Raw genomic sequence first — 7,243 nt, 5'->3', positions numbered from 1 at the left:
GTTCGTACGATATTTGGCGACGCAAAAATGAGCGATTTCCCAGCTCGATGGAATTCGGAGCGAGAGAAACGATGCCCCGTAACGCACATGAGAGCAATCCCGGCCAATTTCTCCGTTTGATGGGGTCTATGTGTACAAATTTTGACTTTTTGAGTGCACGTGCAAATCTGCTGAAAAAGCCTGTGGAAGTTTCACGGCGTTCGTACGATATTTGGCGACGCAAAAATGAGCGATTTCCCAGCTCGAGAGAATTCGGCGCGAGAGAAACGATGCCCCGTAACGCACATGAGAGCAATCCGGGCCAATTTCTCCCGTTTGATGGGGTCTATGTGTAAAAATTTTGACTTTTTTGAGTGCACGTGCAAATCTGCTGAAAAAGCCTGTGGAAGTTTCACGGCGTTCGTACGATATTTGGCGACGCAAAAATGAGCGATTTCCCAGCTCGATGGAATTCGGCGCGAGAGAAACGATGCCCCGTAACGCACATGAGAGCAATCCGGGCCAATTTCTCCCGTTTGATGGGGTCTATGTGTAAAAATTTTGACTTTTTTGAGTGCAGGTGCAAATCTGCTGAAAAAGCCTGTGGAAGTTTCACGGCGTTCGTACGATATTTGGCGACGCAAAAATGAGCGATTTCCCAGCTCGAGAGAATTCGGCGCGAGAGAAACGATGCCCCGTAACGCACATGAGAGCAATCCGGGCCAATTTCTCCCGTTTGATGGGGTCTATGTGTAAAAATTTTGACTTTTTTGAGTGCAGGTGCAAATCTGCTGGAAAAGCCTTGTGGAAGTTTCACGGCGTTCGTACGATATTTGGCGACGCAAAAATGAGCGATTTCCCAGCTCGATGGAATTCGGCGCGAGAGAAACGATGCCCCGTAACGCACATGAGAGCAATCCGGGCCAATTTCTCCCGTTTGATGGGGTCTATGTGTAAAAATTTTGACTTTTTTGAGTGCACGTGCAAATCTGCTGAAAAAGCCTGTGGAAGTTTCACGGCGTTCGTACGATATTTGGCGACGCAAAAATGAGCGATTTCCCAGCTCGATGGAATTCGGAGCGAGAGAAACGATGCCCCGTAACGCACATGAGAGCAATCCCGGCCAATTTCTCCCGTTTGATGGGGTCTATGTGTACAAATTTTGACTTTTTTGAGTGCACGTGCCAATCTGCTGGAAAAGCCTGTGGAAGTTTCACGGCGTTCGTACGATATTTGGCGACGCAAAAATGAGCGATTTCCAGCTCGAGAGAATTCGGCGCGAGAGAAACGATGCCCCGTAACGCACATGAGAGCAATCCGGGCCAATTTCTCCCGTTTGATGGGGTCTATGTGTAAAAATTTTGACTTTTTTGAGTGCAGGTGCAAATCTGCTGGAAAAGCCTGTGGAAGTTTCACGGCGTTCGTACGATATTTGGCGACGCAAAAATGAGCGATTTCCCAGCTCGATGGAATTCGGCGCGAGAGAAACGATGCCCCGTAACGCACATGAGAGCAATCCGGGCCAATTTCTCCCGTTTGATGGGGTCTATGTGTACAAATTTTGACTTTTTTGAGTGCACGTGCAAATCTGCTGAAAAAGCCTGTGGAAGTTTCACGGCGTTCGTACGATATTTGGCGACGCAAAAATGAGCGATTTCCCAGCTCGATGGAATTCGGAGCGAGAGAAACGATGCCCCGTAACGCACATGAGAGCAATCCCGGCCAATTTCTCCCGTTTGATGGGGTCTATGTGTACAAATTTTGACTTTTTTGAGTGCACGTGCCAATCTGCTGGAAAAGCCTGTGGAAGTTTCACGGCGTTCGTACGATATTTGGCGACGCAAAAATGAGCGATTTCCCAGCTCGATGGAATTCGGCGCGACAGAAACGATGCCCCGTAACGCACATGAGAGCAATCCGGGCCAATTTCTCCCGTTTGATGGGGTCTATGTGTAAAAATTTTGACTTTTTTGAGTGCAGGTGCAAATCTGCTGGAAAAGCCTGTGGAAGTTTCACGGCGTTCGTACGATATTTGGCGACGCAAAAATGAGCGATTTCCAAGCTCGATGGAATTCGGAGCGAGAGAAACGATGCCCCGTAACGCACATGAGAGCAATCCGGGCCAATTTCTCCCGTTTGATGGGGTCTATGTGTAAAAATTTTGACTTTTTGGAGTGCAGGTGCAAATCTGCTGAAAAAGCCTGTGGAAGTTTCACGGCGTTCGTACGATATTTGGCGACGCAAAAATGAGCGATTTCCCAGCTCGAGAGAATTCGGCGCGAGAGAAACGATGCCCCGTAACGCACATGAGAGCAATCCGGGCCAATTTCTCCCGTTTGATGGGGTCTATGTGTAAAAATTTTGACTTTTTTGAGTGCACGTGCAAATCTGCTGGAAAAGCCTGTGGAAGTTTCACGGCGTTCGTACGATATTTGGCGACGCAAAAATGAGCGATTTCCCAGCTCGATGGAATTCGGCGCGAGAGAAACGATGCCCCGTAACGCACATGAGAGCAATCCCGGCCAATTTCTCCCGTTTGATGGGGTCTATGTGTAAAAATTTTGACTTTTTTGAGTGCACGTGCAAATCTGCTGAAAAAGCCTGTGGAAGTTTCACGGCGTTCGTACGATATTTGGCGACGCAAAAATGAGCGATTTCCCAGCTCGATGGAATTCGGAGCGAGAGAAACGATGCCCCGTAACGCACATGAGAGCAATCCGGCCAATTTCTCCCGTTTGATGGGGTCTATGTGTACAAATTTTGACTTTTTTGAGTGCACGTGCAAATCTGCTGAAAAAGCCTGTGGAAGTTTCACGGCGTTCGTACGATATTTGGCGACGCAAAAATGAGCGATTTCCCAGCTCGAGAGAATTCGGCGCGAGAGAAACGATGCCCCGTAACGCACATGAGAGCAATCCGGGCCAATTTCTCCCGTTTGATGGGGTCTATGTGTAAAAATTTTGACTTTTTTGAGTGCACGTGCAAATCTGCTGAAAAAGCCTGTGGAAGTTTCACGGCGTTCGTACGATATTTGGCGACGCAAAAATGAGCGATTTCCCAGCTCGATGGAATTCGGCGCGAGAGAAACGATGCCCCGTAACGCACATGAGAGCAATCCGGGCCAATTTCTCCCGTTTGATGGGGTCTATGTGTAAAAATTTTGACTTTTTTGAGTGCAGGTGCAAATCTGCTGAAAAAGCCTGTGGAAGTTTCACGGCGTTCGTACGATATTTGGCGACGCAAAAATGAGCGATTTCCCAGCTCGAGAGAATTCGGCGCGAGAGAAACGATGCCCCGTAACGCACATGAGAGCAATCCGGGCCAATTTCTCCCGTTTGATGGGGTCTATGTGTAAAAATTTTGACTTTTTTGAGTGCAGGTGCAAATCTGCTGGAAAAGCCTGTGGAAGTTTCACGGCGTTCGTACGATATTTGGCGACGCAAAAATGAGCGATTTCCCAGCTCGATGGAATTCGGAGCGAGAGAAACGATGCCCCGTAACGCACATGAGAGCAATCCCGGCCAATTTCTCCCGTTTGATGGGGTCTATGTGTACAAATTTTGACTTTTTTGAGTGCACGTGCCAATCTGCTGGAAAAGCCTGTGGAAGTTTCACGGCGTTCGTACGATATTTGGCGACGCAAAAATGAGCGATTTCCCAGCTCGATGGAATTCGGCGCGAGAGAAACGATGCCCCGTAACGCACATGAGAGCAATCCCGGCCAATTTCTCCCGTTTGATGGGGTCTATGTGTAAAAATTTTGACTTTTTTGAGTGCACGTGCAAATCTGCTGAAAAAGCCTGTGGAAGTTTCACGGCGTTCGTACGATATTTGGCGACGCAAAAATGAGCGATTTCCCAGCTCGATGGAATTCGGAGCGAGAGAAACGATGCCCCGTAACGCACATGAGAGCAATCCCGGCCAATTTCTCCCGTTTGATGGGGTCTATGTGTAAAAATTTTGACTTTTTTGAGTGCACGTGCAAATCTGCTGAAAAAGCCTGTGGAAGTTTCACGGCGTTCGTACGATATTTGGCGACGCAAAAATGAGCGATTTCCCAGCTCGATGGAATTCGGCGCGAGAGAAACGATGCCCCGTAACGCACATGAGAGCAATCCGGGCCAATTTCTCCCGTTTGATGGGGTCTATGTGTAAAAATTTTGACTTTTTTGAGTGCAGGTGCAAATCTGCTGAAAAAGCCTGTGGAAGTTTCACGGCGTTCGTACGATATTTGGCGACGCAAAAATGAGCGATTTCCCAGCTCGAGAGAATTCGGCGCGAGAGAAACGATGCCCCGTAACGCACATGAGAGCAATCCGGGCCAATTTCTCCCGTTTGATGGGGTCTATGTGTAAAAATTTTGACTTTTTTGAGTGCAGGTGCAAATCTGCTGGAAAAGCCTGTGGAAGTTTCACGGCGTTCGTACGATATTTGGCGACGCAAAAATGAGCGATTTCCCAGCTCGATGGAATTCGGCGCGAGAGAAACGATGCCCCGTAACGCACATGAGAGCAATCCGGGCCAATTTCTCCCGTTTGATGGGGTCTATGTGTACAAATTTTGACTTTTTTGAGTGCACGTGCAAATCTGCTGAAAAAGCCTGTGGAAGTTTCACGGCGTTCGTACGATATTTGGCGACGCAAAAATGAGCGATTTCCCAGCTCGATGGAATTCGGAGCGAGAGAAACGATGCCCCGTAACGCACATGAGAGCAATCCCGGCCAATTTCTCCCGTTTGATGGGGTCTATGTGTACAAATTTTGACTTTTTTGAGTGCACGTGCCAATCTGCTGGAAAAGCCTGTGGAAGTTTCACGGCGTTCGTACGATATTTGGCGACGCAAAAATGAGCGATTTCCCAGCTCGATGGAATTCGGCGCGACAGAAACGATGCCCCGTAACGCACATGAGAGCAATCCGGGCCAATTTCTCCCGTTTGATGGGGTCTATGTGTAAAAATTTTGACTTTTTTGAGTGCAGGTGCAAATCTGCTGGAAAAGCCTGTGGAAGTTTCACGGCGTTCGTACGATATTTGGCGACGCAAAAATGAGCGATTTCCAAGCTCGATGGAATTCGGAGCGAGAGAAACGATGCCCCGTAACGCACATGAGAGCAATCCGGGCCAATTTCTCCCGTTTGATGGGGTCTATGTGTAAAAATTTTGACTTTTTGGAGTGCAGGTGCAAATCTGCTGAAAAAGCCTGTGGAAGTTTCACGGCGTTCGTACGATATTTGGCGACGCAAAAATGAGCGATTTCCCAGCTCGAGAGAATTCGGCGCGAGAGAAACGATGCCCCGTAACGCACATGAGAGCAATCCGGGCCAATTTCTCCCGTTTGATGGGGTCTATGTGTAAAAATTTTGACTTTTTTGAGTGCACGTGCAAATCTGCTGGAAAAGCCTGTGGAAGTTTCACGGCGTTCGTACGATATTTGGCGACGCAAAAATGAGCGATTTCCCAGCTCGATGGAATTCGGCGCGAGAGAAACGATGCCCCGTAACGCACATGAGAGCAATCCCGGCCAATTTCTCCCGTTTGATGGGGTCTATGTGTAAAAATTTTGACTTTTTTGAGTGCACGTGCAAATCTGCTGAAAAAGCCTGTGGAAGTTTCACGGCGTTCGTACGATATTTGGCGACGCAAAAATGAGCGATTTCCCAGCTCGATGGAATTCGGAGCGAGAGAAACGATGCCCCGTAACGCACATGAGAGCAATCCCGGCCAATTTCTCCCGTTTGATGGGGTCTATGTGTACAAATTTTGACTTTTTTGAGTGCACGTGCAAATCTGCTGAAAAAGCCTGTGGAAGTTTCACGGCGTTCGTACGATATTTGGCGACGCAAAAATGAGCGATTTCCCAGCTCGAGAGAATTCGGCGCGAGAGAAACGATGCCCCGTAACGCACATGAGAGCAATCCGGGCCAATTTCTCCCGTTTGATGGGGTCTATGTGTAAAAATTTTGACTTTTTTGAGTGCACGTGCAAATCTGCTGAAAAAGCCTGTGGAAGTTTCACGGCGTTCGTACGATATTTGGCGACGCAAAAATGAGCGATTTCCCAGCTCGATGGAATTCGGCGCGAGAGAAACGATGCCCCGTAACGCACATGAGAGCAATCCGGGCCAATTTCTCCCGTTTGATGGGGTCTATGTGTAAAAATTTTGACTTTTTTGAGTGCAGGTGCAAATCTGCTGAAAAAGCCTGTGGAAGTTTCACGGCGTTCGTACGATATTTGGCGACGCAAAAATGAGCGATTTCCCAGCTCGAGAGAATTCGGCGCGAGAGAAACGATGCCCCGTAACGCACATGAGAGCAATCCGGGCCAATTTCTCCCGTTTGATGGGGTCTATGTGTAAAAATTTTGACTTTTTTGAGTGCAGGTGCAAATCTGCTGGAAAAGCCTGTGGAAGTTTCACGGCGTTCGTACGATATTTGGCGACGCAAAAATGAGCGATTTCCCAGCTCGATGGAATTCGGCGCGAGAGAAACGATGCCCCGTAACGCACATGAGAGCAATCCCGGCCAATTTCTCCCGTTTGATGGGGTCTATGTGTAAAAATTTTGACTTTTTTGAGTGCACGTGCAAATCTGCTGAAAAAGCCTGTGGAAGTTTCACGGCGTTCGTACGATATTTGGCGACGCAAAAATGAGCGATTTCCCAGCTCGATGGAATTCGGAGCGAGAGAAACGATGCCCCGTAACGCACATGAGAGCAATCCCGGCCAATTTCTCCCGTTTGATGGGGTCTATGTGTAAAAATTTTGACTTTTTTGAGTGCACGTGCAAATCTGCTGAAAAAGCCTGTGGAAGTTTCACGGCGTTCGTACGATATTTGGCGACGCAAAAATGAGCGATTTCCCAGCTCGAGAGAATTCGGCGCGAGAGAAACGATGCCCCGTAACGCACATGAGAGCAATCCGGGCCAATTTCTCCCGTTTGATGGGGTCTATGTGTAAAAATTTTGACTTTTTTGAGTGCACGTGCAAATCTGCTGGAAAAGCCTGTGGAAGTTTCACGGCGTTCGTACGATATTTGGCGACGCAAAAATGAGCGATTTCCCAGCTCGATGGAATTCGGCGCGACAGAAACGATGCCCCGTAACGCACATGAGAGCAATCCGGGCCAATTTCTCCCGTTTGATGGGGTCTATGTGTAAAAATTTTGACTTTTTTGAGTGCAGGTGCAAATCTGCTGAAAAAGCCTGTGGAAGTTTCACGGCGTTCGTACGATATTTGGCGACGCAAAAATGAGCGATTTCCCAGCTC

The sequence above is a fragment of the Lampetra fluviatilis genome, unplaced genomic scaffold (genome assembly GCF_964198595.1).
Source record: "Lampetra fluviatilis unplaced genomic scaffold, kcLamFluv1.1 SCAFFOLD_254, whole genome shotgun sequence".
Classification (NCBI taxonomy): domain Eukaryota; kingdom Metazoa; phylum Chordata; class Hyperoartia; order Petromyzontiformes; family Petromyzontidae; genus Lampetra; species Lampetra fluviatilis.
This window is presented reverse-complemented; position numbering follows the sequence as displayed.